Source organism: Bubalus kerabau, chromosome 22, assembly GCF_029407905.1.
Source record: "Bubalus kerabau isolate K-KA32 ecotype Philippines breed swamp buffalo chromosome 22, PCC_UOA_SB_1v2, whole genome shotgun sequence".
NCBI lineage: Eukaryota > Metazoa > Chordata > Mammalia > Artiodactyla > Bovidae > Bubalus > Bubalus kerabau.
The window spans coordinates 41724450-41750417 of NC_073645.1; the positions used below are offsets into that span (position 1 = coordinate 41724450).

Consider the following 25968-nt stretch of genomic DNA (forward strand, 5'->3'; position numbering starts at 1 on the left):
TGAGGAACAGCTTGTGGGTGAGGCTAGGCCAGGGGAGGAGACATTCTGTGCAACTAGTGAGGTGTGAGAGGGGCAGAACAGAGCCTGGAGCCCAGCAGGAGTGAGCGATGTGCAATGCCTTGCCCTGTCTAAGGCAACGAAAGTGATCTATGAGTGATTTTAAATGACAGAGTAGGGCTGGGTAAGGAATAGTGATTTCACTATTAAAAAATAAATTGATTGATTTAATTTGGCTGCTTTGGGTGCTAGCAGCGGCATATGGGATCCTCGTTGGCTCACGCGGGATCTTTGATTGCAGGGCTCAGGTTTAGTTGCTCTGCAGCATGTGGGATCTTAGTTCCCAGTGGTTGTTTTTCAGTCACTAAGTCGTGTCCGACTCTGCGACCCCATGGACTGCAGCACATAAGGCTTCCCTGTCCGTCACGGTCTCCCAGAATTTGCTCAGGCTAATGTCCACTGAGTTGGTGATGCCATCCAACCATCTCATCCTCTGTCACCCCCTTCTCCTTTTGCCTTCAATCTTCCCCAGCATCAGGGTCTTTTCCAGTGAGTTGGCTCTTCACATCAGTTAGCCAAAGTATTGAAGCTTCAGCTTCAGCATCAGTCTTTCCAATGAATATAAAGGGTTGATTTCCTTTAGGATGGACTGGTTTTATCTCCTTGCTGTCCAAGTGACTCTCAAGCATCTTCTCCAGCACCACAATTGGAAAACATCAATTCTTCAGCTCTCAGCCTTCTTTATGGGCCAACTCTTACATCCATACATGACTACTGGATGTTCTTGGACCAGGGGTCAAACCTGTGTCCTCTGCATTGCAAGGTGGCTTCTTAACCACTGGGCCACCAGGGAGGCCCCTGATTTCACCATTTTGTCCATAAATGCAGGTGAAGCTTGTTTATGCTCCAAAGATACAGCGACAAATGGGTGGGCTGTGGCCTTTGCTCGCTCTGGGCGCCTTCCCAGGAGCCCAGCTGGAGACCATCTCAGCACAACAACGAGGCGCCTGCAGAGAGACCTGTGTGCAGGCTGCCGATTGGTCCCCTGGGAGATAGAGGCTGGGCGACTCGTGGGAACGTCCCACTGTGCCAGCTGGTGTTTGAGATCAGAGAGATGTTTGGAAAGGCCATGACTGCAGGCGGGGAATGGTGGGGAATGTTCCATTCTGGTGCACACCTTGACCGCTGCCTCCTGGACTCCTGCCCCTTGTTGGGGGGGGAAGGATTAGAGTCTGGATTGATGTTGGCTTGGCTGCCCTCCAGAGACCTGCGTCCCCATGTGCCATGGAAGTTCTGAGGCTCATTCAAGGGTAGCAATCCCAGTGCAAACACAGCCTGCCCCCACCCTGCTGGCCCCCTTCATTTACTGCTCTGCAGGCATTTTTTCCCACGTTCTCCCCACCTCTTACCCCCCTGCAGCCCTCTTGGCCCTGAGGTAACCCCTGCTCCTCCATTATGTAACAGGCCATCTCCGTGGTCAGGAACCACACCATCAGCAGGCAGATGGGTAGGTGGGGTGGGGCACACTTCTTAACCTGGCAGCGTGGGTCCCACGGGAACTGGATTTTGCACAAGGTGTGGAGGCAGCCCCCCGAACGCCTGGGCAGAGTCTGCTGAGCAGATTCCAGTCCTCTTGGGGTGGCTGCATCAGTCACACCCCTCAGGGTGAGGCTTCAGTGTGGAAAGTATGTGAGTCTTGGACGATGCCATGCACAGCCTGGGATGGCTTGGCCTCTTCTTTCCAAGGCTCCAGCTGATTTCCCTATCGTGTGGAGGCAAGGGAGCAAAGGGCCAGCTTGTCCCAGATCCTGGAGCACCAGTGAGTGTCCCTGGGCCAGGGGTGTGGCGAGGGCTGGGAGGCAGCCTTCTGGGGTGGCTGCCCAGTGGGCATGGCTGGCCCTGGCCCGGATGCCGCGCCCACGTTAGCATCTGGCTGTCACTCCCATGAGCAGCAGGATCCGCGTCCCCATTGCTCTGCTGAGACAGCTGGTTAATGGCACTGACGTAGCTGCAAGTAGATACTCTGCTGACAGTAGCAGCTCTGATCATTGACTTGCCTGGGGCCACCCGGGTGATGAACGGTGGGGCCGGGATTGAACTTGTGTGCATCTCCCATGCCAGCCCGGCTTTTCCTACCCTTCTCCCGATTTGAACCCAAGGTCTTCTTCTGGCCTCTTAGTGAGGCACGCAGGGCAGAGAGAGCTAGTACCCCACTTTACAGGCCAGGAGACTGAGGCCAAGTAATTCGTCAGAGATCATTGAACTGGGCATGGGCAGAATTGAACTTCAAACCTCGCTCTTTTGTTCGTACACCCTGTCCTAGTCTGCTCAGGCTATCGTAACAAAATACCACTGAGTGCCATGATAGAATGAGGCAGAGTGGCTGAAACAACGGAAACATATTTCCTCACCTTTCTGGAGGCTGGCAGTCTGAGGGCAGTGTATTGACTGAGTTGATTTCTGGTGCGGGCTCTCTTCCTGGCTTGTGGAAGGCTGCCTTCTCACTCCGTCCTCACCTGGCCGTTCCTCTGTGCACACACACACAGAACAACCTCTGTGTCTCTTCATCTTCTGAGGACGCCAGTCCTTGGGTTAGGGCCTCACCCTGGCGACTGCATTTAGCCTTGATTATCCTCCTGAATGCCCTATCTCCATACGGTCACATTGAAGGTTTGGGCTTCCATGGAGGAATTTAGGGGGTGTTCACAGTTCAGTCTATAATGTACCCTGAGCCCCTTCTACTCTTTGGGGGCCCCTAGATGACACCAGGAAATGTCTGCTGCTGCTCATCAAAGGAGTCATTTGGAGTGATTGTGCAGGAGCCTAGAGATAGGACTGGGGCAATCTGAGGCTTCCTGGAGGAGGTGTGTGTGTGTCTCTGGGTGTGTATTTGTGTGTGCGTCTCTGGGTGTGTATTTGTGTGTGCATACACTGGGCTTGTGAAGCTTACCCACTTGGGAGTCTGGCTTATTTCAGGGCAATCCCACATGTAGTCCAGTGATATGATGAGGGTGGCTATTTTCCAGGAGCCAAGAATGTGGTGAGAGGGGACCATTTGGTCCTTGCCTGGCCCCAGGGAGGCAGCTGTACCTTGATACAGTCTGTCAGGTAGCATTTCCAAGTCTTTAATGTGGAAGGGGATGGAATTCCAGCTGGGCCAAATGGGCAAAGGAGGGCAGAAGTGGAACTGAGAAACAGGGAGCCCTCCTTCAACAGCAAGAGACATCTGCAGAGCGGCCTCCTCATGTGGCAGCCAGCACCCCAGGGCTGCCATGGCCCCGGCTGCTGTGGCCCCTACAGGGAGTCCCTGCTATAAATTCTCTCACCTTCCTCACCCAGTATCTGTCCCCACTTTTCAGACTCAGGCCAGATGTGGCTGGTGAAGGTAATCCCATATTGCCAGGTTTAGAAATGTTAACTTCCTGCCGTGTCTGTGTTTCTGAAATGAGGGTGGGGCTCCCAAGGCAGAGGCTTGGGTTCATGCACCAGGTCCTGTGTGGAGGCCATAGCAGACATGTGTTCTGTGTGGGGTGGTGGTAGGTATTCAGTCTGGAGGCTAGAGAAAGTGCTGAGGAGGCTGGGGAGGCTGGGGGAGGCTGAGGAGGCTGGGGAGGCTGGGGGAGGCTGAGAAGACTAGGGGAGATTGAGGAGGCTAGGGGAGGCTGAGGAGGCTGAGGGAGGCTGAGAAGGCAGAGGAGGCTAAGGAGGCTGGGGAGGCTGAGGAGAGAAGGGGATACTGAGGAGGCTAAGGAGGCTGGGGGAGGCTGAGGAGAGAAGGGGAGCCTGGGGGAGGCTGAGGAGGCTAAGGAGGCTGAGGAGACTGGGGGAGGTTGAGGAGGCTGGGGGAGGCTGAGGAGAGAAGGGGAGACTGAGGAGGCTAAGGAGGCTGGGGGAGGCTGAGGAGAGAAGGGGAGCCTGGGGGAGGCTGAGGAGGCTAAGGAGGCTGAGGAGGCTGGGGGAGGCTGAGGAGAGAGGGGGAGGCTGAGGAGGCTGGGGGAGGTTGAGGAGGCTAGGGGAGGCTGAGGAGGCTGGGGGAGGCTGAGGAGACTAGGGGAGGCTGAGGAGGCTAAGGAGGCTGGGGGAGGCTGAGGAGAGAAGGGGAGGCTGAGGAGGCTGGGGGAGGTTGAGGAGGCTGGGGGAGGTTGAGGAGGCTGGGGGAGGCTGAGGAGAGAGGGGGAGGCTGATGAGGCTGGGGGAGGTTGAGGAGGCTAAGGAGGCTGGGGGAGGCTGAGGAGAGAGGCGGAGGCTGAGGAGGCTGGGGGAGGTTGAGGAGGCTAGGGGAGGCTGGGGGAAGCTGAGGAGGCTAAGGAGGCTGGGGGAGGCTGAGGAGGCTAAGGAGGCTGGGGGAGGCTAAGGAGGCTGGGGGAGGCTGAGGAGAGGGGGAGGCTGAGGAGACAGAGGAAGCTGAGGGAGGCTCAAGGGACTCTCAGTGGAACTTCCTGTTTCTCACGTTTCTTCTGTGAAGACCTCACTGCCCCAAAGCAGAGTCTGAGTCTGTCTGTCCGAGTCTGAGTCTGTCTGTCCGCTTGCGGTATCTTTGGCTTCTGCTTAACACACTCAGCCCCTGCTGGGCTCTGTGTTAATAAGTTGCTCCTTGGAGTTGAAGCCACAGCCCATATGAGAGGAAAGAGGGTGTCTTGCAGCTCATGTGAAAGTGCTCGAAGCTCTTGCGACCTCCCCTAATTAAGAAGCTGGGGTATCTGCCCTCTCCCGTCCCATGCCTTCTCCTCTTCCTGTCCCAGGGCCCTTTGCGCAGGTCTCACTCTCCTCCCAGGCCCCGTGGCTCCTTTCCTCCTGAGGGAGGGCCCTGAGTGTTTCCGAGACTGCCGCCTCATCACTTCTCTGGTGGGAAGTGGTGGCTTCCTCTTGGGGGAGGAGCAAGTTGCTGTCCTCCCTTCCTCTGCTTCCCAAGGGCGAGTTTCTCCAGGTCAGTGAGGGGCCTCCCGGGGAGCTTCCCTCCTTCCCAGTGTTCGCTGGGAGCTCCAGAGGCTTAAGAACCAAAAAGGTATGGACTCAGGCCCCGGTTCCCTTACTGCCACTGTTTAACCTCAGCAAGTCCCTTAGACCTGCAGTGTATGGTTTTCTGTTCAGCACTGGTGGAGAACTCTCCTTCATCCAGGGTGGCATTAAGAGCGAGAATGGAGTCTTCAAGCCTACGGCTCTGGGGTTTCTGAACACTCGTGTGCAAGCCACCGTGTAAGGGGTCCCTTACAGATGGGGGTTGTGAGCAGACGCCTCCCCCACCCCCCACTGGCTTTTCACTCTGGCCTTGGCTGCTCTCTGACTGCCTCAGTGGAGAGGCCTTAGCTGCATCATGATTAAAACCATTCCCTTATTCAGCAAGGGTTTCCCAAGTGGCTCAGTGGTAAAGAATCCACCTGCCAATGCAGGAGACTCAAGAGATTAGAGTTTGATCCCTGGGTTGGGAAGATCTCTTGAAGGAGGAAATGGCAACCCACTCCAGTATTCTTGCCTGGAGAATCCCCATGAACAGAGGAGCCTGGCAGGCTACAGTTCATGGAGTTGCAAAGAGTTAGACACGACTGAGAACTGAGCAGGCACACTTATGCACTTATTCAGCAAGCCCCACTTATTCATTCATTCATTCTCCCATTTCTGAGAACCTGCCCTGTCCCACGGAGAAGGCAGTGGCAACCCACTCCAGTACTCTTGCCTGGAAACTCCCATGGACGGAGGAGCCTGGTATGCTGCAGTCCATGGGGTCGCACAGAGTCGGACACGACTGAAGCGACTTAGCAGCAGCAGTAGCCCTGTCCCAGGCCTTGCTCTGGGCTCTAGGGAGCACAGCCAGGAATAGAACAGAGCAGGGCTGACCCTTCACTTCCAGCTTGAAGCTGGGGAGGGACCTTAACTGAGCAATCACCCAAGCAAAGTTTCAAGATCTCCTGTGTTGAGCTCCTGAGAGGAGAGGTGACAGAGAGGCCCAGCTCTGGGTGAGGCTTGAAGGGGTTCAGAACCGAAAGGCAGCCCTTGCCTTCAGGAAGTGTGGGCGCCAGCTGCAGAATGTCCGCATTTTGGGCTCTGTGACCATCAGAAGCAATCATACTGCAAGGTTGAAGTCAATGTTTAAAAAAGGAACATCATTTCTTAGGAAGCCCTTAGTAGCCCTGTATACAATCTTGTGTTTAGTCACTTAACCACGGCTCGGGATCAGAGGCCACCTGGATGTGTGCCCCTTGAGTGCAGGCACCTCACTCACCTTCCTGGCCCTTGTATGAGAGGCAGTATCACCCCAGGCACTGGCATGGCCACCTGGGGACTGCTTCTTGCCCGTGCCCTTCAGTAACCCCAGGGACACCTGAGCCCGATGTGGCTGAGATGAGGCAGTGTGCACAGCTCCTTCATGTTGGGAAAACACATGTGGTTTCCAGCACGCTGCCTCCAGTTCCTGGAACCAGAGTGTTTACTTGATGTGATTCACAGCAAAAAAGCTCTACTGACTTCAGAACCTTTCAGCCTCCAAACTATCACTTTGGAAGATACTGGAACTTTTATCTGGTGGATCAAGAGTGGATTACCCGGGATGTCACAGAGTTGTTGTTTAGTCGCTCAGTCATGTTTGACTCTTTGTGACTTCATGGGCTGCAGCATGCCAGGCTCCTCTGTCCTCCACTATGTCCCGGAGTTTGCTCAAACTCATGTCCATTGAGTTGGTGATGCTCTTCAACCATCTCATCCCACCAGGCTCCTCTGTCCATAGGATCCCCCAGGCAAGAATACTGGAGTGGGTTGCCATTTCCTTTTCTGGGGGACCTTTGTGACCCAACAATCAAACCTGTGTCTGCTATATTGGCAGGCAGATTCTTTACCACTGAGCCACCTGGGAAGCTCCTGTATCGCAGAGATGGAAAGCTAAATTGTGTTGGGCAGGGAGAGAAAGTGCTCTCCATTTCAAGTCACCATTTTTAGAACTGAACACTTGCTTTTTGAGATTTGGGTACCTTAATTCCACCAGGGAAACTGTCCTCTATTTGGTTAAGTTCTAGGGCTGCTGGAGGCCCATGGGGCCCTGGGAGCCTTACTACAGCCCTGTGGGCCATGCTGAGTGAGGTCGGGTGGGTACATCATGTGTGAAGCCACACCTTGGCCTCTCTCTTGGTGGCGAAGGGGCATCTGGAACTCTGTCTGATTTAGTAGATGAGGCTCAGGTGGGTGGGCCTTGGCTTCACAGTCCATCCTTTATGGATAGTTTGTGCTCAGCTCTCCCCTGGCTGGGCAGTGAAGTGGGTGGCTTTGGGGAATTCTAGAAATCTCCAGTGGCTGCTTCTAGCAATAGTGATGGGTAGAGAGTATTAATGAGGGCCTACCACGTGCCATGCACTGGGAGGGTCTCTGCCTCCCCTTCTCTGTGCCTTAGCTGCCTACTCAAACTGGCCCTGATGCACCTAGAACAACCTCTCAGAACCCAGGCCCGGTTCCGAAGTCCTCAGAGGGCCTCCCAAGGCGGCTCGCTGAGTGTGAGGAGCTGGGAGCTTACCAGTCCCCGTTATCAGTTCCATCTTCTGAGCAGAGCTTTTCTCCATGCAGGTCCTCAGAAGGGAAAAATCAGTGAGAATCTGAGGTTCCAGGGTGGAATTTTTCAATCATCTGAACATTGTTCTTGGCAAGGAATGATTGAAAACAAACAGCCATTATGGGTTACGTTTTTAGACCAGTTAGAAACAGAGGCTTCACCACAATGATATTCTTTGATCATCCCGATGGTTTCTTGGTCTTTTTCCCAGTTATCTCTCGCGTGCTGAGTAACAGAGGAGGATACCTATTAGGCTCAGCATCAATTAAGTATCTGTTGAAATGTCTGTTTGGAGCCTGGCAGTCAGAGAGAAGAGGAAAGGTGTTCCCAGAGGGGGCTTCTCCAGGCTGAGACAGAGCTTACGAGGTCTAGACAGTTATGAGATACGCGGGACTCAAGAAAGAAGGGAAGAAAGCAAAACATGTGTTTTGGGTTCTGCGTGCTTCTCGTCTGTATTTGTATAGCTGAGAAAGCTTTAGTTTAAAATAAGTGGTATTTGGCAAGAAGTGTTACTGCCTGCTGACAAATTGATTGTGCTGTTTTACTGAGATAAAAATGAAAATGCAGGAGGCATTTTGCTTTTTTTTCCCCCCTCTTGATGATTAAAAGTGTCTACTTGGCTCCATGCAGAGATGGCCCTTGAAGATTTATAGGAGACACCTGCCTGGCGTCCATCACCAGCCTGCAGGCTTGCAGAAGCAACTACCTTGCACCGTGTTTAAGACCCCAGGTCCTGGGAGGGACTGTTGAAAAGGCTCGACCGGGAGGGAGCCTCTGTGCCAGACCTGGGTGGGACCCTAGGGTGAGGGTCTTTGAATTAAATCAAGAACTTCCACTCTTTGTTCATACTGAGCAAGAGCCTTAGAGCGGCTGAGTGGCTCAGCAAGCCCTGCGGTGATGAATACGATCAGACCTTCTCCTACCTGGTCCTCAGTGTCCCCATCTAAGCAGTGAGAGTGTCACACTGGCTTTCCTTCAGGTTTGCCACAGGGCCCATGTCCCTGCTCCCTCCAGCACACCCTTTCTCTGCTCTGACATGATTGTGTCCTGAAGAAGGACTATGCCAGTGTTGGGAAGAGGCTTGCTTTCCCTAGTGGCAGATCCATTCATTAACTTGACCCAGCCGGAGAGAAATTAGAATGTAGCCAAAGGCTAGCAAACTGATGAAATAGGTCATTCATTCAATCACTCGTCAAATGTTACTGCATGCCAGGCTCTGAGTGGGGAGCTGGGCGTCCAGGGAACAAGGCAACCTGAGCCCTGCCCACTCCAGCTGTGGTCCAGCCCTGTTTGAACTCCTGTCCTCTTGGCTTAGGGCTTCCCTGGTGGCTCAGTTGGTAAAGAATCTGCCTGCAATGCAGGAGACATGGGTTTGATCCCTGGGTTAGGAAGATCTCCTGGAGGAGCAAATGGCAACCCACTCCAGTATTCTTGCCTGGAAAATCCCATGGACAAAGAAGCCTGGCGGGCTATAGTCCGCCAGAGTTGAACATGACTTAGTGACTAAACTATCACCACCTCTTGGCTTAAGGATTTGCCTCGATGTAGGTCCGAGCACAGGAATGTGCTGTGAAGTGCAATGCCAGCAGCCTATTAAAAGCCAAGCATTTACTTCTGAACACCCAGGACTCTAAGGTTTCTACCTTCAAGGAGCGAGGGATTTGTTTTGACAAAGGAAGTGTAAACAGGATCCTAGTGAATAATATTTCTCATGGCTGCGCCTGCTTTAATCAATTGTACATTTATTGGTGACCTCATAAGTGTCTAGACTGTCCCTGGCTCTGCTGGAGATGCAGAGAATTTACAGCTCAGCTGGGGATGGTGGGGGCGGTGAGGAGGTCAACTCTGAGGACCACAGCCCAAGGAACGAGACAGCATGCATGTCGCTTGATCACAGGTGTGGGGCCAGCATGAGACTGAAGGAGCTCCAGGAAGGGGGCATTCTGGAGGGTGAGGGGAGAGAAGGGTGTTCCAGATTGTTCTCCTGTGCTGGACCAGCCAATGATGCATAGCTGTCCAACTGACAGCCAGCCTCTGACCTGCCCTGGTTTCCCCAGGCCTTGGTCTCTAGAGGCTGGAGCCCCGGATTGAGTATGCAGAGCAGTCCTGGGCCTGTGGGAGTGGAAATGACCAATAGATCACGGTGCATTCAGCTTAGGGGGTGCCCCCTTTCCCTTGTGAGCTCCCAGAGTCTGCCAAATAGTGCCCTTGGTGTGGGGCACTGGTGTGGGCCATCCACCTCTTGAGGTTCCAGTCCTTTGCCAGCTGATGCCATGGATCCCTAGAAGCTAAGAGATGGAGAAAAGTTGTTCTGTTTTCAGGGAGAGTTGAGTTTAGATCTTATCCCCACCTCTTGCTAGCTCTGGGACCTTATGCTAACTCCTTCTCAATGCCTCATTTTTGACATCTGAAACAAAGGCTGATAGTAGCATCTATTTCCTAGGGCTGTTAGGAGGCTTGCAAGAGAAAAGCACCTGCAGTGAGTCTCTTGGTGCTTGGTATACAGCAGGTGCCCCATTCTTGTTAATTGCTACCCTTCAGTTATTATTATGACGCATCCGGTGGCGAAGTGGGGAGGTCACTTTCTAACCCAAAAGTCATCTCTTTCTGAAAACCAGCTTAGCTGCACTCTATGAAAATTCATGTCTAAAATCCCGACTCCACCCTGGGCTGTAACTCAGCTAAGAGACATCTGAATTGAGACTCTGCCTTTCTGTGTTGCTTTCTGCTGAAGCAGTACACCTCTCTCCTGTTTCTCTTCTATAATGTGGGTACCAGGTGAACTCTATGTGCCTGCAAATATGTGCATCTCTTCCCAACCTAGCCCCTCTGGGGTCTGGGGCTGAGCTAAGCAAAGGTGACTTGAGGGGAAGAGTTGACATGGCTGCACATTTAATGATTAAAGACCTGGATTGGGTACCAGTGGGCTGAGCCCTCCACAGGCTGTTTCTTGGGGAAACAGAGTTTGGGTGTGTCGCACGGCTGGTCTTGTAGAAGCTGTGATGAGGCAGTTGGTGGAACTGGACTTTTATCTGAGAGAGGCCCCCAGGAGCACAGAATAAACTACTAGCAAACATTTGCCCTCCCTGTCCCAGAAATGACAAACCTGGATAGTGTATTAAAAAGCAGAGATATCACTTTGCCTACAAAGGTCCTTACAGTCAAAGCTATGGTTTTACCAGTAGTCATGTACAGATGTGAGAGTTGGACCATAAAGAAGGCTAAGCACCAAGGAATTGATGCCTTCGAACTGTGATACTGGAGAAGACTCTTGAGAATCCCTTGGACAGCAAGGGATCAAACCAGTCAATCCTAAAGGAAATCAACCCTGAATATTCATTGGAAGAACTGTTGCTGAAGCTGAAGCTTCAATACTTTGGCCACCTGATGTGAAGAACTGACTCATTGGAAAAGACCCTGATGCTGGGAAAGATTGAGGGCGGGAAGAGAAGAGGACAACAGAGGATGAGATGGTTAGATAGCATCACCAACTCAATGGACATGAATTTGAACAAATTCCAGGAGATAGTGGAAAACAGAAGAGACTGGCATGCTATGGTCCATGGTGTCGCAAAGAGTCCGACATGACTTAGCGACTGAACACAACAATCCCAGGAATAAGGACAAACAGGCAGATATTAGAGAAAGACAGGTTTGGTCTCCAAATAAGAATGACCCTTAACACAGTACTGATAAAGATTACGGGACACCTTGTAGGTGAAGTGCTTCCTGTAACCAGAAGTACACAGAAGTACCAGAAGCTGATGTTGGCTAAGCCCCTGCTGGGGATCGTATGGAGAGGATGTGGGGTGTCTTTGGACCCTGAGACATCAGGACTTTGGAGAGACCATCAGTTGCCTCTACCTTCCCAGGCATTTGCTTCTCAGGCCACTTTCAGCTGGCACAGCTGTGCGCCTCGTTGGGCCTTGGCCACGGGCCCAGGAAGAAGCAGGGCCGCCTCTGCCTGGAGGCTGCTGTTTGCCTTGGCTCCTGCCTGCCCAGCCGCTTCCTGGCCCTGCCCTCCTGCGGCTTTTGCTTCATTAGCTCATTGCTCCAGGTAAAGCCAGACCCTGGGGCCCTGGATGGCACAATGGGCACAGCCTCTGAGGCTTCAGAGCCCCCATGCCTCCCTGCTGTCCTCCTGGGCAGGCTAGAGTAGCCCACAGTAAAGGTGAGTCAGGCATGGTCATTCAGGCTCAAACAGGAAAAGCTCTCAGGATAAGACTGAGGCACAGGGGTAGGGGGTGTCATAGCTTTGGGACCCTGAAGCAAACTGGCAGGGCTGAAATGGCAGCTGGGGACCCTGGCCCCCAGAGCATCACTGTTCCCTGGCCTTCGGGAAATGCTGCCATTTAACTCCTGCCTGCTCTGGGCACAGTGCAAAGGCAGCGGCCAGGTGGGCTCAAAGACCTCAACTGCCATGAACTCTGCGTGGGACTCTGATGCAGGAAAAAGTCCTCTTTGATGTCTGCATCATCACCACTCCCGCCCCCCCAGCCACCTGCTTGTGGACCACCAAGCTGGAAGGTGGGGACATTTACGCTCTCCTAGTTTATCAGCTTGATTTTGTAAAAGGGGAAACTGAGGTCCAGAGAGCAGACTGATGGGTCTGGAATCATACAGGCATCAGAGGAGAAGCCAGAGGCAGAAGCTGGTCCCCTGGTCCCCTGGCCCCAGCCCCATGGGTCTGACTGAGCTCTCTGGAAGGCATTGGGCCCACCTTACTCCTGGGGGTGCCATGGGCCCACCACAGCTGTGGCAGATGGCCTGGCCCAGCCAGGGCACTCAGAGCCCTCCACACCTCACGGGTTCTTCTGTTAATCTTAGATGGAAGTCCTGCTAGGAAGAGCTCTTCATCATGTAGTCTTTTCAGGGAGACCTGCATTTCTGGCAGATTAACCACTCGTGGTGGGAGGGGGTCAAGGGAGTGTGGGCCCAGGGATTTTTACTCCCTAGCCTGGAGGAGGCTTATGGCCTCCACTACACATAGTTTGTTCATCTGTTTCATTTTACAGTCATTTGTCTTATGTATACACCTGTGCTCTTGCTTGGCCAGGCACTGTTCCAGTTGCTGGGGATCAAATGATGAACTAGTCCTTGGAAACTCCTGGGGAGCTTTAAAAACTACTGACGCCATCTCCAGGGATTTGCTCCAGTTGACCTGGGTGTGGCCTGTGTACTTCAATTTCTAAAGTCGCCTGTATCCACATGGAAATTTCTCTTCTAGGAGGAGAAAAGCTTGTAGAAGGGATGTGGCTCTAAGAGGATGGTTGTGAGCAGAACACGAGTGAAGGCAGGCCCCGGTCAGCAGGCACAGAGCAGCATCCACGCTCCCCCGGGCTTTCCCAGGTGCTGCACCCCAGCGGGCATGGCCTGGCTCCCGGGAGGCTCTGCTGCTGGCCCGGCACGGTTCTGAGCACCCACATGGAGCTCAGACCCTGCACCCTAAAGCGGACATCTGGGGGTCACATCTCCTTTGCTTGCCAGGGACTTCCTAATCTCAGGCCATGCAGCCATGTTTTTTGAAAACTTGTTTTATCCTCATTTGTAAATATTTAAAATCTAAAGAAATAGAAACAGCCACAGGTCACATACATCAGTTGTCTCCTTTGTGCAGGGTGCTTTTAGGAGCCTCCACTGCTGACGAACCAAATGCCCTTTCTGCTGATGCCGGGTGGTTGGCATGCTTTTCCCTCGAGGCAGTCTTACAGTCACAGAGTAGGGGCTTTCAGCCTGGGATAGGGCTCAGGGTCCAGTGTTTCAGGCTACTGATTTAGAGATGGCCAGGTTTTTCCTGGTGGCTCAGCTGTTAAAGAATCCCTGTGTGTGCTTAGTTGCTCAGTTATGTCCAACTCTTTGTGACCCCATGGACTGTAGCCTGCCAGGCTTCTCTGTCCATGGGGATTTTCCAGGCAAGAATACCAGAGTGGGTTGCCATGCTTTCCTCCAGGAGATCTTCCCAACCCAGGGATTGAACCCAGGTCTCCCACACTACAGGCAGAGTCTTTACTGTCTGAGCCACCAGATGGTAAAGAATCTGCCTGCAGTGCGGGAGACCTGGGTTTGATATCTAGGTCAGGAAGATCCCCTGGAGAAGGGAAAGGCTACTCACTCCAGTATTCTTGCCTGCAGAATTCCATGGACAGAGGAGCCTGGCTGGCTACAGTCCATGGCGTTGCAAGAGCTGGACACAAGTGAACAACTAACACTTTCAGCTTTTCAGGAAGAAAGCCAAGCGTGGACCCCAGGTTCCAAGTCTGTCCCCAGCTCTTCCCCCATGCCGGGCATCCCAGTCACAGCCACACAGTGTGTGTGCCTCCCTGGCCATTCCCCAGGCCCACCTCCGCCACTCTACTGCTCCACTGCCGCTGCTGCTGCTAAGTCGCTTCAGTCGTGTCCGACTCTGTGCGACCCCAGAGACGGCAGTCCACCAGGCTCCCCCGTCCCTGGGGTTCTCCAGGCAAGAACACTGGAGTGGGTTGCCATTTCCTCCTCCAATGCATGAAAGTGAAAAGTGAAAGTGAAGTCGCTCAGTCGTGTCAGACTCTCAGTGACCCCGTGGACTGCAGCCCACCAGGCTCCTCCGTCCATGGGATTTTCCAGGTGAGAGTATTGGAGTGGGGTGCCATTGCCTTCTCCTACTGCTCCACTTACCCACCCAGTTCTTCCTCGCATTCTCATTGCAAGGAAGTGTCTGAACTCTCTGCTTTTCTTGGCTGCGAGGATAAGGGAGCGGTCACTGCGGGACTCTAGGGCCCCACCGTTACCCAGAGGGCCCTGCAGCGACAGCGTCGGCTTGGCGTCCTGTCCAGCTCCACCCTCAGCCCTTTCCCAGGCTCTAGGTTCCTCCTGGGCTTTGACAGCAGCCAGTGGATTCAGAGCAGAGGTGGGGCTGGTTGGGCTGCCGCACCGGGGCCCCGCAAAAACACACTTCAGCCCCCTCCCACTCCTCTTTTTTTCACAAATCCTCAGAGCAGACCCTCCTTTCCTCCCCCTTCCCCCACCCCATATTCCCTCCCTTCCCCCACCTGGCAGCCCAGACCCCAAACACCCCACTCAGTGGTGGGTTTCATGTGTGACTTTTCTGGGTGTTGCTAACCTTTGTAAGGCTCAGGCTTAATAGTTTTGGTCCTCCAGAGACATGTGACAAGTACAAGACATTCAGTAGAACTCGAAACCAAAACGAGGGTGACAGAAAGTGCAGGAAGACGGGGCTGGGTTTGGGTGTGTTTGTGTAATGTGCCATATGTCATTTTTTTATTCACATAAAAACATCTTTCTTGAAGCAATAGGAACCCACTCGGCTGTTGCTAACCAAATACCAAATGTTTCCTTTTTCCTCTCCTGCTTCTTCCAAGAGGCGGGCTGTGAAGAACTGCCGTTATCCGTGATGCTATCTTGCCTTTCAAACGTCAGACAGCCTTTTCCTCAGAGCAAACGCCCGATTGTTTTCCCAGCGTTGGCAGGAATTTTTGAAAGAAAGCTGTTTATCATCTTGGACCTGGAGGGAGGGGCTCGAGGCCTCCGTCTGATTCAGTCTCCTCCAGTCTGTTTTCCTCAATTGCCTCGGGACCTACTCGGACCCTTGCCCCCAACAAGAAAAAAAACAGAACAATAAAACCTGGTATTTCAGTAAAATGGTGTTTAATAAAATGAAAGGAAACAAAAAGAAAGGAACAAAACCTCCAGTTGATAGAGAGATGGCTCCAGGAATTACTTTTGGACGCCCCCCCACCCCGACTCCCCTCCATGTACAATAAACATGTGGTTTCATTTCCAAGGGCTCCGGTGTTAGCATTTCCATTTCCTCAGGAAGCTCTCTTGCTCTTACTTCTGAAATGGAACGTGCATTTTCTTTGGCCCAAGTTCAAGGAGTGCCTGGGGCAACAATGAACACAATCCCAAGCTGGTTTCGTGGTTGACGCCCCCTCCCACCCCAGCTTCTCCTTGCTCGCCATCCGCTGGGGACTGAGGCTACGTCGGGAGGGAGGGGTGGCGGCCTCCCTTGCTTGGGTCTGTAGCCACGAGGGGAGCCATGCAGTCCCACAGCCTGAGTTCTGGCTTTCAGTTGGGAAAATCTGGTGACCCTCCAAGCATCCACATACCACAGGCTCTTAATTAAGAAAGTATGTTCCCATCTCATGTCACTCGAAAAGAATGAAAACAGTGACAGCATTTATTTATCTTCACTATCAATATCATTCCTGTTTCTAAATCCACTGGGGGTCATGAGTCTTGCACGAATTGATTGTGGGTTGTGAGATTTTTAACGCCATCCAAGTGCTGAGAGGACACGTGTGGCTTCTCTCTGAGAGAGAGGCTTGGAGGAGGGGGAGAAGGGCCGCAAAGCCCTGGCCCCTGCCTTTCCCGGGGCTCAGCAATGTCAAGAGGAGTGGCTGGGTTTGCCATCTCTGGTGCTAATGTAGAGTCAGCCCCGCTTTCACTGGCTACATCCCACTTCCTTTCTGAATCTCCCGAGTCTTCTAGAGGAGAGGTGATATCCGAATGGCTACCATTTGCATTGTTGTTGTTTAGTCGCTATGTCATGTCCAACTCTTGTGACCCTATGGACTATAGACCTCCAGGCTCCTCTCTCCATGGGATTCCCAGGCAAGAATACTGGAGTGGGTTGTCGTTTCCTTCTCCGGGGGATCTTCCTGACCCAGGGATCGAACCCATGTCTCCTGCATTAGCGTGCAGATTCTTTACCGCTGAGCCCCTTGGGAAGGCCTACTGTTTGTGTAGGACCTGCGATATACTGAGAGTGGCCTGGACGCTCATGTGTGTTGTTGATCCTCTGACTGCCCTGTGGTGCTCTGACTGCCCGTGTGATGCAAGAGGTGCTGGGTCTCAGGTTCGGGGACGTGCCCAAGACAGGATAGCACCTTAGTCCATTTGGGTTGCTACAGCAGAAGGCCACAGCCTGGGTGGATTATAAACAACAGGGTTTTGTTTGTTTATTCTGGGTTTTTTGTGGGGAGGCCATGAGGCTTGAAGGATCTTAATTCCCAGACCAGGGACTGAACCTGGGCCCTTGGCAGTAAAAGCATGGAGTCCTAACCCCTGGATCACCAGGGAATTCCCATAAACAACAGAAGTTTATTTCTCACAGTTCTGGAGGTTGGAAGTCCAGGTGCCAGTTCATAAATGACATCTTCTTGCTGTGTCCTCACAGGGAAGACATGGTGAGGGAGCTGTCCGGGGCCTCCTCTAAAAGGGCACGAATCCCATTCATGAGGGCTCCACCCTCACGACCTAGTCACCTCCCAGGTCTCACCTCCTAATACTATCACACTGGGCATTAGGTTTCTTCGTATTAATGGGGGAAGGGACACATTTAGTCCCTGGAGAAGGAAATGGCTACCCACTCCAGTAGTCTTGCCTGGAGAATTCCATGGACAAGAGGAGCCTGGTGGGCTACAGTCCATGGGGTCTCAAAGAGTCAGACATGACTGAGCAACTAAAACCCCACCACCACCACATGTTGTCTTTAGCCGGTGTCCTTCACAGTGGGCCTGAGGTGTGGGTACCATCAGTGGCTTACTGTGAGAACAGGCTGCGAGACACAAGGGCCTCTGAGCAAACACCACACATCCCAAAGTGGTGGTGCGGATGGGGCCTCTTGTCTGGGTGTGCCCTCTGTTGGGTGATAACTTGGTAAGGGTCATGCCTGACTTTTGAGGTAGGCTTGGCTCTGCCTAAAACCTTCAGGACATGCGTGTTACAAATCTGTATGCATGTGTTGGCATGCCTGCACATGTGTTCTCAGACAGTGACCTTCATCACCAAATAGATTTACCTGCTGAACCCCTCAGTTAACACTATGCTGACTTGTGTCTCTTTGTGTCTCACCTCTATCCCCAAGCAACCTATTACTTCCTGTCCATTTTCTTTTTCCTTTCTTTCTTCTTTTTTTTTTTTTTTAGTGGAGGGTAGGGCTGTGCTGCCTGGCATGTGGAAACTTATTTCCCCAACCAGGGATTGAACCTGTGCCCCTTGCATTGGAAGTTTGGGGTTTTTACCACACCAGACTGCCAGGGAAGAACCTATCCATTTTCTTTAAGCCATTCGCTCTCTCTTTTTTTTAATTGGAAGCATAATTGATTTATAATATTGTGTTAGTTTCAGGTATACAACAAAGTGATTCAGTTATATATATATTTTCAGATTATATTATATTCCATGGGCTTCCCTTGGTAATGAACAGAGATCATTCTGTCGTTTTTGAGATTGTACCCAAGTACTGCTTTTCGGACTCTCTTGTTGACTGTGAGGGCTACTCCATTTCTTCTAAGGGATTCTTGCCCACAGTAGTAGATATAATGGTCATCCTAACTAAATTCACCCATTTCTGCCCATTTTAGTTCACTGATTCCCAAAATGTTGATGTTCACTCTTACCACTCCTGTTTGACCACTTCCAATTTACCTTGATTCGTGGACCTAACATTCCAGATTGCTATGCAATATTGTTCTTTACAGCATCAGACTTTATTTTCACCACCAGACAGATCCATAGCCGGGCATTGTTTCCACTTTGACTCAGCCTCTTCATTCCTTCTGGAGCTGTTTCTTCATTCTTCTCCAGTAGCATATTGGGCACCTACTGACCTGGGGAGTTCATCTTTTAGTGTCATATCTTTTTGCCTTGTCATACTGTTCATGGCATTGTCAAAGCAAGAATACTGAAGTGGTTTGCCATTCCCTTCTCTAGTGGACCACATTTTGTCACAACTCTCCACCATGACCCATCTGTCTTGGGTGGCCCTATGTGGCATGGCTCCTAGTTTCATTGAGTTAGACAAGGCTGTGATCCATGTGATCTGTTTGGTTAGTTTTCTGTGACTGTGGTTTTCATTCAACAGTTCAATGAAGAACTACAAGACCTTTTAGAACTAACACCAAAAAAAGATGTCCTTTTCATCATGCTGCTGCTGCTGCTAAGTCACTTCAGTTGTGTCCAACTCTGTGCGACACCATAGACGGCAGCCCACCAGGCTCCCCCATCCCTGGGATTCTCCAGGCAAGAACACTGGAGTGGGTTGCCATTTCCTTCTCCAATGCATGAAAGTGAAGTAGCTCAGTCGTGTCCGACTCCTTGTGACCCCATGGACTGCAGCCTACCAGGCTCTTCTGCCCATGGGATTTTCTGGGCAAGAGTACTGGAGTGGGGTGCCATTGCCTTCTCCTTTCATCATAGGGGACTGGAATGCAAAAGTAGGAAGTCAAGAGATTCCTGGAGTAACAGGCAAATTTGGCCTTGGAGTACAATATGAAGCAGGACAAAGGCCAGCAGGGTTTTGCCAAGAGAATGCACTGGTCATAGCAGACGCCTTCTTCCAACAACACAAGAGAAGACTCTATACATGGACATCACCAGATGGTCAATACCAAAATCAGATTGATTATATTCTTTGCAGCTGAAGATGGAGAAGCTCTATACAGTCAGCAAAAAGAAGACCAGGAGCTGACTGTGGCTCAGATCATGAACTCCTTATTGCCGAATTCAGACTTGAATTGAAGAAAGTAGGGAAAACCACTAGGCCATTCAGATATGACCTAAATCAAATCCCTTATGATTATACAGTGGAAGTGACAAATAGATTCAAGGGATTAGATCTGATAGAGTGCCTGAAGAACTGTGGATGGAGGTTCATAACATTGTACAGGAGGCAGTGATCAAAACCATCCCCAACAAAAATGCAAAAAGGGAAAATTGTTGTCTGAGGAGGCCTTACAAATAGCTGAGAAAAGAAGAGAAGCTGAAGGCAAAGGAGAAAAGGAAAGATATACCCATCTGAATGCAGAGTTCCAAAGAATAGCAAGGAGAGATGAGAAAGCCTTCCTAAGTGATCAATGCAAAAAAATAGGGGAAAACAATGGAATGAAAAAGACTAGAGAGCTCTTCAAGAAAATTAGAGATATCAAGGGTGCAAAGATGGGCACAATAAAGGACAGAAACAGTGTGGACCTAACAGAAGCAGAAGACGTTAGGAAGAGGTGGCAAGAATTCACAGACTGCTACTGCTGCTAAGTCATCAGTCATGTCTGACTCTGTGTGACCCCATAGACATCAGCCCACCAGGCTCTCCTGCCCCTGGGATTCTCCAGGCAAGAACACTGGAGTGGGTTGCCATTTCCTTCTCCAATGCATGAAAGAGAAAAAGCGAAAGTGAAGACGCTCAGTCATGTCCGACTCTTAGCGACCCCATGGACTGCAGCCTACCAGGCTCCTCCGCCCATGGGATTTTCCAGGCAAGAGCACTGGAGTGGAGTGCCATTGCTTTCTCCGAAGAACTATACAAAAAAGATCTTCATGACCCAGATAACCACAATGGTGTGATCAGTCACCTAGAGCCAGACATCCTGGAGTGTGAAGTCAAGTGGGCCTTAGGAAGCATCACTACAAACAAAGCTAGTAGAGTAGATGAAATTCCAGTTGAGCTATTTCAAATCCTGGAAGATGATGCTGTGAAAGTGCTGCACTCAATATGCCAGCAAATCTGGAAAACTCAGCAGTGGCCACGGGGCTGGAAAAGATCAGTTTTCATTCCAATCCCAAAGAAAGGCAATGCCAAAGAGTGTTCAAACTACTGCACAATTGCACTCAACTCACATGCTAGCAAAGTAATGCTCAAAATTCTCCAAGTGAGGCTTCAAAAGTACACGAACCGAGAACTTCCAGATGTTCAAGCTAGATTTAGAAAAGGCAAAGAAACCAGAGATCAAATTCCCAAAATCCGTTGGATCATAGAAAAAGCAAGAGAATTCCAGAAAAACATCTACTTCGGCTTCACTGACTACGCTAAAGCCTTTGACTGTGTGAATCACAACAAACTGTGGAAAATTGTTGAAGAGATGGAAATACCAGACCACCTTACCTCCCTCCTGGGAAACCTGTATGCAGGTCAAGAAGTAATAGTTAGAACCGGACATTGAACAATAGACTGTTTCAAAATTGGGAAAGGAGTACGTCAAGGCTGTACACTGTCACCCTGCTTATTTAACTTGTATGCAGAGTACATCATGCAAAATGTTGGGCTGGATGAAGCACAAGCTGGAATCAAGATTGCAGGGAGAAAGATCAGTAACTTCAGATATACAGATGACACCATCCTTATGGCAGAAAGTAAAGAGGGACTAAAGAGCCTCTTAAAGGTAAAAGAAGAGAGTGAGAAAGCTGGCTTAAAACTCAACATTCAAAAAACTAAGATCATGGCATCCAGTCCCATCACTTCATGTCAAATAGATGGGGAAACAATGGAAACAGTGAGAGACTTCATTTTCTTGGACTCCAGAATCACTGCAGATGGTGACTGCAACCATGAAATTAAAAGATGCTTGCTCCTTGGAAGAAAAGCTATGACCAACCTAGATAGCATATTCAAAAGCAGAGACATTACTTTGCTGACAAACGTCCATATAGCCAAAGCTATGTTTTTTTCCGTAGTCATGTATGGATGTCGGAGTTGGACTATAAAGAAAGCTGAGCACCAAAGAACTGATGCTTTTGAACTGTGGTGTTGGAGAAGACTCGAGAATCACTTGAACTGCAAGGAGATCAAGGAAAGTCCTAAAAGAAATCAATCTTGAATATTCTTTGGAAGGACTGATGCTGACACTGAAGCTCCAATACTTTGGCCACCTGATGTGAAGAGCTGACTCATTGGAAAAGACCCTGATGCTGGGAAAGATTGAAGGCAGGAGGAGAAGGGGACAACAGAGGATGAGATGGTTTGATGGCATCACCAACTCAATGAACATGAGTTTGAGCAAGCTCCAGGAGAGGGTGAAGGACAGGGGAGCCTGGCGTGCCGCAGTCCATGGGTCACGAAGAGTCAGACACAAACCACAACAGCAAGAACAACAGGCTTCCCTGGTGGCTCAGTGGTGCAGAGTCTGTGGTACAGGAGACACAGGAGATGCAGTATCAATCCCAGGGTCAGGACTACCCCCTGGAGGAGGAAATGGTGACCCACTCCAGTATTCTAGCCTGGTAAATCCCATGGACAGAGGAGCCTGATGGGCCATAGTCCATGTGGTCACAAAGTGTTGGATATGACTTAGCAACTAAACCACCACCACCACCACCGTGAATCCTGCCCCCAAAATTTAGACATCTTTTGACCATACCTCCTGGGACTCAGGAACCTTCAAACAAGTTAACCTCTTTAATTTCCACATCTTGGCTCTTATGAATACTGTCGAAATGAACATGGAAATTCAAATTCCTCTTTGAAATACTGATTTTAATTCTTTTGGATAAATACCCAGCAGTGGAATTGCTGGATCGTATTCATTTTTTGAGGAACCTCCATATACTCTAAGCCATTCTTGAAGGTTCCCTGCAGTGGTTGCAGACCTAGCCCTGCATTTTTGCCATAACACACTTAGCCATGCACTGTGGCTTCTCCCTGTGCCTCCTCCTAGCCTCTGGCCCTATTTCTCTGGCTTTGACCTTCTCCTTCCCCAGCACTCAGCCTCTCTCCTGTGCTTGACAATTGGCATTGCCTTTGGCAACCCCGTCCCTCTTGTTCCCATGCTCCAGTGAGCCTCCCATCGGCACCACCCCTGAAAACTCACCCAAGTCAGGAGAGCTGTGTGTGTGCCCCTCAGCTGGGGCATTTCCCATAGCCCTGCTCTGCAGCTTTGTTCACAGCTGAGCAGTAACCAGCCCTACCTGTGATCTTTCCTCCATCCTGCCTCAGTGGGGCAGGTAAGCAAAATGCTCAGACAAACACAAAGCCTGGGGGAGGGGGAGCCTCCTTTAAGGGGTGCCCTGACAGGCCCCGGTATGCATTGCCCAGAAGGGGCTCAGCCAGTGTCTGTGAACTTGCTAAGAGGACAGCGGTTCTGTCTGAGGCCCTTTTGGCAGGAATTCGGCGTGCTGCAGGATGGAGCGGCACCGCTGTCTTCCCTGGCCAGCCGTGGGCATGCTTGGGAGGTGTCAAGCCCTTGAAGAAACAAACGACACATGTGGTTTCCTTAAAGCCAGTTCAGTTCAGCTTCTCACCAAAGTAGGATCTCGCAACCACACAGGCTGCGCCCTCCCTGCCCAAAGGCCGGGGCTTGAACCACAGGTGGGAATGGCTCCCAAACCAGCAACCTCTTCTGTAAATGTCTCGGACTCACTGCTCCCTCCCCATTTTTGTCCACCTTCCCATGAACTGCACTTGAATTCATTTGTGCTTATTAGAATCACTGAGGCTCCAGTGGGATGGGGAATCCATCCAGTCTCCTTGGCCTTGGCGTCCAGCTCTTTTCTGTCTGAACCCAGCCTGCCTTTCCAGCACTTCTCCCACCCCCCACCCTCCTGTGTGCTGGTGGGCCCCAGCCCTCCCTGGTGCAGTCTGCCCCTTGACCTAGGGCACTATAAGTTCAGAGCTTAGAATGGGCTTTCTGGACCCTCTGTCCATTACCTTCCTCTAGATATGCTTCAGTTTTCTATGTCCACCAGACCAGTGCTACAACGGCCAAGGTCAAATGTCACATCACGAAGACCACACCCCTAATCTTGGTCTTAGCTGATGGCCAGCTGTTAACCCCAAGCCTGCTTCTGGATCATTAACCCACCAGGGGTATGAGGTATGTCTCCTCCCATCCACTCATCCACACCATCCACCCCCACTGGGTGTTCAGTTCAATAACAGTGTATGAAAATTGAAGGAACCTTCTGGTATCATAAAGCAGGAAAACTTGGAAGAGAGTTTGTTGAATGAAGGAAGGACCTAAAGAATAGGCTAGAATGACTAGATGATTGGTGAATACTTTGGGGGCAGGGAGCCCGATGCTCCTCACACCTTACATAACAACAGGCTCTTTCTGTCTTGGAGGGAAAGATCAATGAGCCATGTAGCCAAAGCAGAATTTTCATGTTCAGAAGAGCTGGTGTGTTTGTGTGTGTGCCTGCCTGTGTGCCCAGCATCCCAGGACCTCCCAGTCTAAGAGAGAGATTCAGAGGCCAGAGAGATTCCTGCCCTTCTATGCTGGGAACTCCTCCCCACCAAACCCCTCTAGGACACCCTTGGGAGAAGGGCTGTGGGCATTTCTACAACATGCCCAGCTTCCACAGAAACTGACCAGGAAGGATCCACTCTGAAGATCTATCGATATCACAGAGCAACTTGTGCTTTAAACCGCAGTCGCCTCTGACTTTCCGGAAGTGACCTGCCCCTTGGACTTGCTCTTGACGCATTAAGAACTTTGATCCGCACCTCTTCCTGTCGCCTCGATCAACCCTCAGATTCCTATTCTTTGTTCTGTGGCCTCCTTCTCTGTCTCTAAAGGAACTGCAGACTTGGCCCTTCGATCTTCGTGGTGATTGCACTTCCTCAGAGGACAGGTCCGTTTATCTTTATTTCAAGTTAAGGAAACATCCCAGTAGATGCTTGCTAATCCTCTTCTTTCTTCCTGGGCTCCCGGCACATGGCTTTCTTGCCTGGGATCCTCTGTACAGCTGGGAGAGGCACAGTCAGAGCTAAGGTGCTGACAGCTTGTGTTGGAATCACATGGTGTTTACTATGCTGTGAGTTTACAGCATGCTTGTTTCCATACTGACAGCACACGCCATATGGAGAGAGAAAACCCTGTCAGATGAACCCTTGAGGAATCGCAGTGTGGTGCATGAAATCTCATAATTGCTTTCAGAGATGGGGAGGGCCTCTCGCTCGAATCGCATCAGCGATGGGGGCGCTCCCTGCCATAATTGAATAAAATGGAGTTTGACATGAGGTAATTTACTTTGTTCTGTGTTGGTGCTGGGGAAGCTCAGCTGATAGGGCAAGGACGGGAAAGTTTGTTTTCTCCCCTCGGGGGATCAGGCTGAGAGGGAGGCAGTGAGAATGCAGGCTATGTCCACAGGGCGCCGTGTTAACAGGTGCAGGCCCCAGACCGGTCACCCACGGGGTGACCAGACTCCAACCCAGACTCCCTCCTGTTGCTGATGATGACCTGACATTTTATTATTGTCACTTGGGATCTTGTCTGCTCACCCAAACACACTCCACCTTTCCAATGGAATCCAAGATCCCTGAGGTCTGGGATTGTGTCCCATTCCCCCCACCCTTTACGCTCACCGATCCTGCCACACACTGAGGTAGGTTAAATGTTATTGGGGTGGCTATTCCCAAACCATCTGTGCATGGGAAGGTAGGCTGAGTGAGGCAACAATTCAAGGCTAGTTTCAGCCCCCAAACCACTTGAGGAGGGGCCCAGGGGGAGACTTGCAGGGTGTCTCATCTATGTTCATCAACATATCTACTCAAGAGAGAATGGGAAGGTCGTGAGTGCCTTCTGAACATGGTATACTGAGAACTGGTGAAGTGAAAGTGTCAGTCGTGTCCGACTCTTTGCAACCCCGTGGACTGTAGCCCACCAGGCTCCTCTCTCCGTGTAATTCTGCAGGCAAGGGTATTGGAGTGGGTCGCCATTTCTTTCTCCAGGGGATCTTCCTGACCCAGGGATGGAACTTGGGTCTCCCGCATTGCAGGCAGATTCTTTACTGTCTGAGCCACCAGGGAAGCCCCAAGAGCCAGTGGATTCCTTCAGAAACAGTTCTTACCCTCAGGCAGTTTACCCAGGAAAGGAGAAGTGGGCGATAAAACTCGCCAGCCCGAGTTACTTACTCTTTTGGTTTACTGTTGTTTAGTCGCTAAGTCGTGTCCAACTCTTTTGTGACCCCATGTACCGGGTAGCTCTCCAGGCTCCTTTGTTCAAGCAAGAATACTGGAATAGGTTGCCATTTCCTTCTCCAAGGGATCTTCCTGATCCAGGAAACAAAACCCCAACACTACTGGCTTAAGCAATAGGTGGATAAGGGTGCAGGTGGAGAGCAGGCCTCAGTCAGTTGCCTTTGGGGTCTCCCATGATATTTGCAGCTCCAGGCTTCTCTTTCTGACTCAACTCTTTCTCCTGTGTTGGCGTCACTCTCCGTGGGCTCTCACTGCCTAGTGGGAGAGACAGTTGTGTTGCCTCCTGACTGACTATTCATAAGACCTTGTCATCCCGGAGGGGTATGTGTTTCTTTTTTGGAAGTTCTAGCAAAATCCCTGGAAGGACTTCCAAGGCCCCCTGGGTCATGTCCCCTGAACCTATCAGTGTGGCCTGTATGAGTGATACAGGACTCAGATTGGCTGGGACAGAGTCATGTGCTCCTCCCTGAAACTCCCTGAAATCATTCCCTTAGAACCATGGGCTGGAATTTTACGGACTCGGGAGAGGAGGTTCCACAAAGGAAGGGAGAATCCCGGGGACAGAGGAGCCTAGTGGGCTGCTGCCTATGGGGTCACACAGAGTTGGACACAACTTAGCAGCAGCAGCAGCAGCATGCTGGTCCTAGGAAGTAGGTGTGATTATCGTTCCCAGTTTACAGATGAGGAAACTGAGGAATAAAGTGTCAGGTCATCTGCCCCAGGGCACACAGGCAGTGAATAGTGAGGC

General features: G+C 51.2%; 2 protein-coding genes across 2 annotated transcripts in view; one reads left to right on the top strand and one right to left on the bottom strand.

Annotated features, from left to right (window-relative positions):
- Positions 1–25210, bottom strand: part of PRDX3 (peroxiredoxin 3) — a 186300-nt gene extending 161090 nt beyond the window's left edge. Inside the window, exon 1 of the mRNA XM_055560177.1 lies at positions 25207–25210. The gene's annotated coding sequence lies outside the window, so the exon portion shown is untranslated. The remainder of the gene's footprint in view (positions 1–25206) is intronic.
- GRK5 (G protein-coupled receptor kinase 5) overlaps positions 1–25968 on the top strand; it is a 225042-nt gene that overhangs the window by 129884 nt on the left and 69190 nt on the right. The gene's annotated exons all lie outside the window — the stretch shown is intronic.